Here is an 11,761-nt window from a genome sequence, read left to right on the forward strand (position 1 = left end):
AGTAAACTGACAGCACACAGCATGAAAACCACTGCCCATATGAATGGACATTTTTCTCACAGGATACATTTATCCCTGGATGAGTATTCATAAATATTAAAAATTGATTTATTCATTCAATGGTATGGCAGCAAACTATTCTGAAGGTATCAGTGGCTGTTAGAAAAAGCTGATATACATATACTGATCTGGTATTGGTATTTATTTAAGGTGCCCTTTGGAAACTCTTCCTGTTTGTTGTTGGCATGATTTGTTATATAGGCTTTTAGGCTGGACTGATAGCACGGTATTCTTGGAAAATAATATTGGCTGTTGTTTGCTCAAGCTTTCTCACTGAATAAACTGACTGGCCTCTGACCATCCTGACCAACACAGCCTTGTTTACAAAATATATTGAAGATTGCCAACTCAACACATCAGGCTCTCTTTGGCTCCGTTCCAGCTCTAATGTGCTTTTTCCTTATGTTTGTTCAAGAAATTTAAAAATGTTGAGTAATAAATGGAAAAACACCTAAAATGTGTTACTGAGCAAAGGATAACCGAGGATAGATTACACAGAGGCCTTATCTTACGAAGAGTTCTCTTTCAAACTTTCTGCAACACCTCAAAGTTGTGAACACGAACAAAAGTGGAAAAGGGAATGAGTAACTTTAGACTTCTGTATAGACAGGTTCAATGTTCCATTGAATATATCCCCTCAAGTAATGTTAATACACCATTCCCACTCTACATCTAATTTCTGAAACACCAGCCAATCTCTGTCCACTTGAACATTCTACAGCCTGCAGAACTCCTACCTCCCAAGGATCTTCAGCTACCTGAAAATTGCTACAATAAAGCACTTTAAGAACAGAACTGCAATATGATAGATGCAAACTAAGAGGATTAACCACAGAGATAGTCTGACTTTTCATATTCCTTTTTTTTCTCCTCATATTCCCTGCTGATTGGGGGGGAAAAAAAGCCCCAGACTAAAAGCTGAAGGACAAATCTCTTTTATTGCATGGCACTTACCAGAATAAGTGTCCTCAATATCCAATAATCTCAGGGTAGCGCAATGCAGAACAAATTGTATGACACCTCTAGACAAACCATGAATATTTCTCAATAATGTAGTGTACCTTCTAATTTTAAACAGAACCACATCTCATTTTGAAGGTGGATTTGCAGGCACGGAAAGCGCATCCATTTTCATCCTCAAGTACGGTTTCTATAAATGTCCTTAAGTCAGTGACAGAGAATGGATGGCTGCGGCAGCATGCAGGACGTATGGCACTTCCCTCTGCTTCTCACAATCAACCCTGCCCGCCACAGTGCTCACCACCGGCACCACTGGCATGATGACATTCATGATGACATTCTGACGGCATCAAAAAAAATCTCCCAGCAACATTTGGGGAAAACCTCCTGTTTCTTATGACTCCCGCTGGAATGGTTACATGGATATCTTTGTTGAGCTATGATACATTACCCCAACATGGCGTAGTGCTGGTTTGCTCAACGTGTCTATGTGCTTATGGCGAGTATCTTGCTCAGGTTTAAGGAGAACTGTATCTGGTTTCATTAATTCTTTCATTCACATTTATTCACTTGGCAGACACTTTTGTCCAAAGTAACTTACAAGTGAAGAAGAGTACAACACAAGCAAAAAGTCATATAAGGAGTCAATATTAGAAGCACTGCATGACCAAGTTTCAATAGTTGGACAGACAAGGTACAAGCTAGCTGGTAGAGATGTAAGTGCATGAAACCATTGATTTGATATTTTTTTAAGGAAAACTTAAGGCATAAGAAATTGCTTTAGGTGGTAGTGTTTCAGGTGTTCAGGAGAGGGCAGAAGAGCTGTGTCTTCAGATGTTTCTTGAAGATAGTGAGGGACTCAGCAGAATGGATTTCACAGTAGAAACAGATAGTTTGGATAAATAGTACTCTCAGTAATGGTAATACACCTAAAATGAAAAACACAAATCCATCAGCATAATGGATATTGAAATAACCTGCTCTGATTTTCAGAAATCATCATTTGATCATCCCCTGTTGTGAACCAATTCTTTCTTGATGCTGGGCATAAGCACTGATGAATCTAGAACAGGCCACCCCCTCAGTGGCAGTCATTATAACACTTAATTAGGCCCTATGGGTACTGCATTGCCATTGTCTAGTCAAGCTCCTTACCTTACTGGCTTGATTTGCCAGCCTCTTCAAGAGAAAATTAATTCAGGATACTGATTGCTGCGAGGATTCTCCACCAGGCACAGAAATCTTTCTTTAACCAGAGTACACCCAGAGCGGGCCCAGACACTCAAACTACTACACCACAGTATCTGTATGTACTGGAGGTCTATGAACCACACAAACAGTGTGCACCTGATGTGAACCTTGCTTGGTTTTCCATAACTTCCTCACAATGACACCTTGTGCATAAAATCCCACAACCCGCAAATCTGAATGTCCCGTGTAATGTCCCAATGGCCGAATGTCTGAATCTCTCAGCTGTAAACACTTGCACATTCCCTACTGCTTCTCCATCATGTTCCTGTCTTCAAGTGTTCTTTTTCATGGCTCGGGAGTTTTGCAAACTCACTCAGTGAAGAGGAGGAAACACAGATTATATATAAAAAAAACACAGAACTGCAAACAGAACGAGAATACAGAATACTTTTTATAAAAAAAAAAGTTTTTTAAAAATCAGATTTTTTTAGTCAAGTGCCTATATAACTATAACACTTACAACTAGACTGTATGTTTATATATGAAAATGCCATTTTGGTCTACACCAGACTTAAGCCATAAACTGTAATACTCAATATGTGTAATACTCAGATACTGCATTATAGCTGTAAAACATGTACAATGTGCAATTTTAAGATTTTAGTTGTAAAATGTATGAATAAGCATGGGTAAAATGCCAGCCTTTCTTTTCCTGTGTGGCAGTGCCATCAGGCAATAATGAAACCCTTGTTAAAATCATGTCTGACTTAACAGCCCACTTTTTGCATGGCAGCAGACATATTACAGGTTTAATTATTGTCAGATTGCACAAGTTAGCTTGTGGTAGGGCTTGTATGGTGTTATGCTCACATTCACTGGTCTGGAAGTGTAGTGTTGTTGGCCTGTTCTGACACTGTTGCTCATTTAACCTGAATGGATATACTGTTCTATTGTGCTGGAAGTTGCTCTGGATAAGAGTGTCTGCTAAATGCATGTAATGTAATGTAATGATACGTGATTACTTAGTATTTTGTATACAGAGGCATTGCACTTGAATATTATTTCTTTTGAGCAGTGTTATTGCTACACAGGAACTTGCATTAAGCATTGAATTTTTTTTTGTGTTTTATATGCTTACAAACTTTAAAAGTAAATTAGTTATATAGAGTCTTATTTTTGTTGTCTGTATTGAAACATCCTCAATTAAAATCGTATTATAGTTTGATGACAGCTGTGATTAATTATGTTAATTCTTAATAGTTTTGTTAGCCCTGTGCAGATGTACTCTTCGGAAAAACAGTCTTCGTATTCCAAAGTTTTGTCACTCTACTTCCCTTCATTCAAATGTATTATACATATTACAAATGGATAAATCACAAATAAGTGAGTATTTTTCATTAAACCGTAGCGGTGGTAACAGATTTTAAAAGATTATTTCACAGTATATATATGTTAGAATAGCTGTTTAAATTTCATGATTTATATTCTTATGGGTATTATATTTATTAATGTAGGTTGTATATTTGTAAGCAGCCATTATCATATCCAATACTGTGCATGCATGTCAAAGACAGCAGGCTTTGCTTTAGTTTTGAAAGAAGTAAAAATGCAAACGTGGCTCTTTAAAGGGTTTGAATAATTCAACATGCTCCCTGTTCATTAAATAGCTCACAATACACATAGAATGGTAGCACAGTAAAAGATAACAATCAGGTGTTTTGAAATGCAGGGAGTGTGGTGGCTGACCTTTCATGCCGATAGCTGGCCAATTTCGCATTCAGTTCAGTAAATCTGTACACAAAGGTCAGCAGTAGTCTCAAATGAGTCAGCCACCTGTAAGAGGAATGATGAAGTGAGGAACCTGGAAAGACTCTCATTTTTTTAAAGGTTTGGATATAAATGGAACTATTTTATCTGCCTTTTTAAGAGATCATTTAACTTTATGCTCTCAGCCTGTAAGGAGTAAGATCATTAGGATCATTAGAAATTTCTGAATACCAGAGACTACAAGTATTGTTATGTGCTTAGTCTAGAGTCTTGAGAAAGGCCTCTAGCCTTGAAAGACAAGTCTAAGTGAGGAGAGAAACACTGCCGCAGTTTAGCTTCCACAGTTCAGAGACATGCTGTCTGGGTACACTGGCATCTCTACAGTTCCCCCCTGGGTGCCTACCATGTGCTGGGCATTCATCCTATCCAGGGTATGGCTTGGCTCTGCCTCACCACAGCCCAATGTCATCAGTTACCAAAAGTAGATGTATGAGAATGTGCCGTACTCATGGCAAATATGCGTGAAATACCCAACCCCAGTGAAATCAAAAGCCAGTGTGAGATAATGCAGATTGTCAGGTCCAGGCAGATGACTGGTATGGCAAACAAAGCAACTCCACAATAATCCATGAACGTCATCATCAACAAATGCGTGCGTAAAGGGCCTAATGAGCAAAGCAGAAAACCAATCCCATCTTAGTGACCCACTTAGTATGATCTGGAGCTGAAATAATGTTTCAAGTTAGGGTAAAGTTTCAAAGAGAAAAAGTTATAAGAACAAAAGTGATTTTCCCATCAAAAATAAAAAGCTATCCCCATGTTTAATTATGAAACCTTGAGTCTGACAGAACAAAAAACGGAAAGAGAGTTATCTCAGAAATAGGAATGGAAAGAACAATCCCATTCACATTCATAGGATATACGGAGGAAAATTGCAGTGTCTATAATGCATGAAAATCAGAACAGATTGTGAACAGATCTATTTTCAACTCAGAATTTCAATAAAAACTATAAGAACTGTTTTGAGAGCTGGGAACAGGGCAATACATTTGAGAAATTAATAATGTAAAAACGTGTGATTAATGACAAATTCACATAAATAGTAAATTAATGTAAATAGTGCATCTTGGCTATGAAGAGATATTTGAAAAATTAGTCAACTAAATGATACACAACACATTTATATACATACATTAATTTTGACATCCATATTTCCATATCATTCCATATCAGCAAGATATTGCTGATAACAAAGGTGGGTGTCTCACCCATGTTCTGTTGAACACAAACATCTTATGTTGCTATGACTATTAATATAGCCCTTTTGATATCAAAATGCTTTCACTGTATATTAACCTTAACCTATGTTAAGGTTTCTATGTTAATATTTTATATCACATTTTAAATTCATAATTAATAGCATTTTGATTTGATATTCCTACCACTTGTGGTGATGCATGTAAATTACCCTGATCTTGCAATGATGTCTATAAATGAGCTTGGTTTGTATGTTTTGCCATATGGTTTGAGCTTGAGGTGATGTATTCAAACATGTTTGTGATTGGGGAATGGTTCAAATTATTGTTCTATCACATGATCGATGATTAATTTGACCCTCTGTTTTTTCATAAGCCTTTTCCTTGTTAACAGGAAAGGAAAGTAAAAATGGGCAATGAAGCAATAGAACAGGATTCCTCACTATATTTAACAAATGTATGCAGAAATTATGTCAGGATGTAGTATACTATCCATACCTGTGATAGCTAAACAGCTATAATGGCAACTTAGTCTTATGCTGTCTGCTTGATGTGAATAAATATAGGGCTATGGTGAGCAAGTTGGCTAGTGGTAGACAGCTAGAAAGCTAAAAATGCAAATAGAAGAAAAAAAAGATATAGAAGAAATAAAGTACCATTTTTTTACTTAGCTATTCATTCTGTGCCCATCTTGCCAAGCAACTGACAAAATGGTGTTATAACATGAGCGCAATGTATATCAAAAAGAAATGAATAAGTGTTAAAATAGTCTGTCAGAAGTTAACACATGTTAAGTCACTCTACTTCTTTTGCCTCATTTGCTTAGTGTAATTTGTGTTTATCTGTATATCCTTCATCATGTTTAAAACAACTGTTAAAATATTGTAATTTTAAAAATTAGAGGGGTTGCCTCCCTTTCTTGTCCAGACACAACACTCCTGTCCATTCTGCATTCTGTTACAGAAATTACTCTGGCACAGCAACTGATGCCAATCTTTTCGTTTCTTCTCCCTCCATTTCCTCCTCACAAGATGTCTGTCTGCTATCTCTCCCCGCAGACTCACAGTCTATGAGCAATATTCAAATGAGCTGGGTTGGAATGAGATGGGTTTGGAACCGGTCCTAGGTGACCAGACAAACAATGTTAAAAATTGAAAACGCTCCCATCAGTATTTGCCACAATCAACTTGTCCCAATTAAATATTTATCCATCCAACTTAAGCCAGCCACCTGATAATGGCATCTCTGATTAGATAACCTCTCAGGTTCTTAATCTCTTTGGATCATCATTAACATACATTTCTGACTGCTTAGGAAATTTGACATGCCCGGTATGACCCCTTAGCAGCAGCTACAAAGCCTAGCATTACCTCCCCATTACCATGGGCAAACATGTTGGACATAAGGAATGTGACTATTTCTGCACCTCACTCAATGTCATGAGTCATCCTATTCAAATCCCTTTCCTAAACCCAGTGAGAACATTAATTGAGACTTTATTTGGAGAAGATAGAAGGACCCTATCCACACCAGAGAGAATAAATGAGTTCTGAATATGACGACAGGGCAGAGTGGGATTCTCACATCAATTATGAATGCAACAGGACCTCAGAGAGTTCTAAAATTTCACCCTCAGACATGAATTATGTATGTGGCTTAGTGCTTGGCTGATCCATTTTAGAGTGTCTTGCACTGGTGTATGTGACTGTATAAACCTCACAATTATAGATTCTGGAACTGCTACAACGCTTGCAGTCATTTGTCCTCAGTTTGTACAATTTACTATCACATCATCGCTGTTATGTTTCTGTTTTTTGCAATTAATGTACCAGCACACATCCTCACAAAAAATCAGTACAACTTCAGAATGCACAAATATACAAATATCATAATAGTGAATGTGTAAATGAAGCATTTCCAAAATATCAACTCAATGTGATAATTCACTAAAACAAATATTTAATGTCCACCACTCGTTCAGTGACTTGTTTTAGTGGTACTGGTGCTTGTCTAATGGCCCACGTTTCTAATTCATAAATTTACATTGCTGGAGTTACCATGCAATAAAACAAAACAAAGTAATGAAGGAGACCACAAAGGAAAGAAAAACTCTTCAGAAGGTAGCAATACGAGAGGAAACCCTCAGATACTCTAGGAAATATAAGAGCACCCATTGAATGTCACAAGGTATGATGTGAACATTTTATCCGCAGACTACCTTCAACTATTTACACACAAATTTAGTGTGCATCAAGAAAGCAACTGGTTTGTGGCTGTAGCTGTGGCTGGTTACTAGTACAGGATGCCGTCAAGTCTTCATCAGTCTTTTGTCAAACCATCCACTCTTCAGATATTGGCAATTGCTCTCTACATCTATTTCTGACTATGAATCATTTCTACTTCCACAGAAACCTTTCCGAAAGGCTGTGGTTATGAGTGGTTATGTGGTCTCAACAGCGTCATGATCAACTTTAGGCAATGTAAATTCATATTTTAAGAATTGTCAAAACCACTAATCCAGGAATTTTCTTCATACGCTGTTACAAATATCAGTAAGCCGAGACTGTAGCTTGAGAAGTATTTGAAAGATATTTTAAGCAGTAAAATATTAAACATGGGCATGAAATGACATACATTTATTACACTTACCAACAGTCAACACCTTATGCAAGCTGTCATCAGCTTGTCACAATATTTATATATGCTTATGCCAAGACCTGTATATTTTACAAAGTATTACTTATAAATTCTTTATGAAAGCTGCATAAAACCCACCTCAAGTAATGTGTTCACAAACGTGTGTTAATGTTTTGTGTTAATGTTGATGCTTGAAAAGGCAAGGAAGGAGGCATGGGAGGGAATAACATTATTTGATGTTGTGTGTTGTGAATCCTACTACAAAGGTTGTATTTATAATAATAATTTTAAAAAAATAAAATAATAATAATAATAATAATAATAGCGATGAACACACTTGTCTGCATTGGCTACTACTTCCAGCACATGCATATTGGCACAAGTCCCTGGGGGATATAAATATTTTACTTGATCTGTTTTCACTATTTCAACATCCTTATGAAATAATGGCTCTATCCTAAAACAGTTTTAATGATTGGGTAGATGGGCATGGGGAGATCATTTAAATTAGGGGAATATATTATATATGATGAGTATGGAAATGATGGAGTACATATTGTATGTGCCTCCCAGCAAATCCTGTGCCATAGCTGAAATCAATGGGTCATGTCAAATGATTTCACAGACAAGGGCTTTCCTGTCTGTCCAGGTTAAATGACACAGATACGCTAAGATTTACGTAGGCAATGAGGAGAGCTGCCAGAAGAACCAGCTCTGAGTAAAAGAATAACCTCTAGGCTCAACCAACACCTGTGCTTAACTCTTACAAACAAGTACAAGTTTGACCTTTTTGTTCAACAGCAGAATTTGGAGACTTCATTGATGACCAAAAATAATGTAAAATGTTGTGCTTGTACTGGTAAGCAACAAAATATGAAATATATATTGCTTAACTTTTTAACCACTATCGGATACTGTATATTGCTTAATTTTTGAACCACTTTCTAAATTTCTTTCTCCCTAAATTTCTCCTAGTAAATCTCCTAGGAATTTCTCCTAGTAAATTCCTACTGTATGATTTAACTGCTGACAGAAGCAGAAAACAGACTTTTTTCAGAGTTTCTATTTCAGAGCTCAGAAACACTTTCAAAGCGCACCTCAATTTATCCTATTTTCAAAAATTCCTATTTGCTCTGAAAATGTAGTAGATGAAATATAAAAGGTAACATCATTATTAATAGCAAAACAACAATTTCCAACAATTCAGTCAAGATTATTTTTATTTTTTATTTTTAACCCCAGGGACACATAGTCACTACCCACTACCATGGTCTGAGATTTTTTTTCACTAACATTTCTTTACACTGTAGAATCACCTCCTGTTGAAAACATGGTCTTCTTTAATAAATTTTCAAGGGGAAAAAAGAAAATCATTGCAATTTTCTCCTCAATAATCTTTTTTTTTCTTTATTTAATCACAAGCTTCAACTCTTCAGTAGATTGTTAATGAGGGGAATACACAAAAAGACAGTGGAAATCCATCAAGACTTAAATTTATGGACACCCCTCTTGAATGTGATTCAAACTTTACCTTCAAGCATTTTTCTGTCAAGGAGAAAGATTAAATAGTCTTTTTACAGGCATGAATTCATTTGTTCCAGATAAACACAAAATGTCTTCCTATTAGAACCAGGTTCTAACCCAGCTGCTCAATTAAAGTTGATCAATGAATAATGCCAAAATTCTTCATTTGAGGACAGAGTTGTTGTATTGTGGAAAAGTTCCTTGGGGGTGGGTAATTATTAGTAACTTTCAGTACTGAGTATAACACCAAATGTACTGAGTGTAACACCAAGTCACATTCAACTGATTAAACAATTATTTTGTCCAGCAAGGTCTGTTTTATGAATTTTAGTCTGGGTGTACGCCGTTATATCTTTTAGATTTGTCTAATTTATTTATCAATAACCGTGAATGCACAAGTATGGTAATATTTGATCAATAAAAAAAAACATTTAACACATTTAATTACATTATTTTATTGTATTGTAAGCTCAAAGGTCTGTTAGGTCTTTATGGAAATTCTGTTTACAGTTTTAATTCTTAATTGAAAGATAGAAAACAGGCATAGCATTCCTCCAGGCTCCATTCTTGGACCTCCTCTGTTACTGATATATTGGAATGGCCTAACAGCTGCAGTTAAGTGCCAGCTCCAATTGTATGTTGATGATTTGGCAGTGCATATTCAAGAAAGGGTGTTATCTGAAAAGGAGTCCTGGACCTCAGAATCTGTGACTGAATGGATAGCAGAAAATAGCGTCTTCATCTAGGAAAACCCTTTTGTTGACTAAAAGCACACAAGTACATTATTTAGCGGTTGTTCAGGACAAGATGAAAAGGTAAATGTTAAAAGCCCTATCAAGCAGTCATGCTGGTGTTTAATGCTGGTCTCTTGGACTACTACTGGGCAATTAAGAGATGATAAACTTATTAAATTGAAGATACTGTAGTTGTAGGTGTCTCTTGTTTGCAAGCAATAACCAGAATGATAGCACACCAGAAAGGAAGGACAGAGAGTATAAAAAGGGAGGAATATTTACATTCTATTAAATAATCTTAATCAAATTCATGAATTCAGTGTCACCTTTTCTAATCTTCGGAAAAGTGTAAAAATTATATAAAGTAGTGTCTTCAAAGGTAAAGTTCAGTTTCTCAGCTCATGCCAATTCATTTTATTTTTAGGTCTCTTCACCAACCCATCTTTTCACCAGCATATTTTTAAAGAATTATCCCAAAATTTATTTAGAGATTAATCTATACATTGCAGTCTGTTAGAAGATCAGTATGTTGTACCTAAACTAGACTCATCTTCAGCCCCTCTTCTTGGATACCTGTTAAGAATCGCAAATGGAGTGCAGATTTCCCCTTTTGCAGACAGCTGAACTTTATTCCCTGCAGTGATATTTCCCAGTGAGATAAATTGCATTCCGTAACAACAACTTCGACCTATTCGAAAGCACCTAGTGCATTTCTGTTGCTAATTATCAGCACTTTACCTTATTGTCATTATTTAACACATGTGTCTGATCAGGACTTGAAACTAATGTTTGTCTCTGGACAGTCAAAGTAAGTAAGCCGTCTCAAAATAATATGCATTAATGATGTACTAACGGTGCAGCTCAGGATGATAATCATATTTCAGTTAAATGATACAGTTGTACTTACTGTAACTGTGGGTCTGTGCAAGTATGTATTTGTATACATATTTTATTTTAATGTCCCTGAGATGACAGAAGGTCAGACAACATGCAAACAATGCAAATTGATCAATATGATTACCAGGCAGTGTCTAAGCAATCATTTACGTTCATTTAATGAGAGCACCCTCCATTATTTCAATCAATGCATTCAGACTTGCATTCATCTAATATGACTGTTATTTTGCTAAGTTAATCATCAGTAAGCAGAGCACAGTGTTTCATTGCATCTCATTAACTGTGTCCTCCACATCTTAAATTATGAATGGTATTATCACACCCTGCAGCTTTCTCCTGTGTGATGGATAAGAATGAGCAGGGATGGGCTTGGTTAGTAGCTGGATGGGAGACCCCTTGAGAAAACCAGGTTGCTGCTGGTTATGTTGGTGGGCAGCATTCCTTTGGGACCTTACAGGAAACAAATGTATCAGTGCAGTAACAGGAACACTATGCTGTAGGAGACGCCATCTTCCAGAAGAGATGTTGAATTGAGGTCCCGAGTGTGTGGTCGTTAAAGACCCCATTACACGTATCGCAAAGAATAGGGGCCTCCTAAGTGTCCTGGCTAAATTCCCAAACAGGCTCTTTCAGCCTGGCCATCTAATAATCCTCCAAGTTAACTGACCAGATAATTCCCTCCCCAAATAATTTCCTCCCCTAAGTCATCACTGTAAAACAGAATTGGTCCTCAGC

The sequence above is a fragment of the Megalops cyprinoides genome, chromosome 19 (assembly GCF_013368585.1).
Source record: "Megalops cyprinoides isolate fMegCyp1 chromosome 19, fMegCyp1.pri, whole genome shotgun sequence".
Classification (NCBI taxonomy): Eukaryota; Metazoa; Chordata; class Actinopteri; order Elopiformes; family Megalopidae; genus Megalops; species Megalops cyprinoides.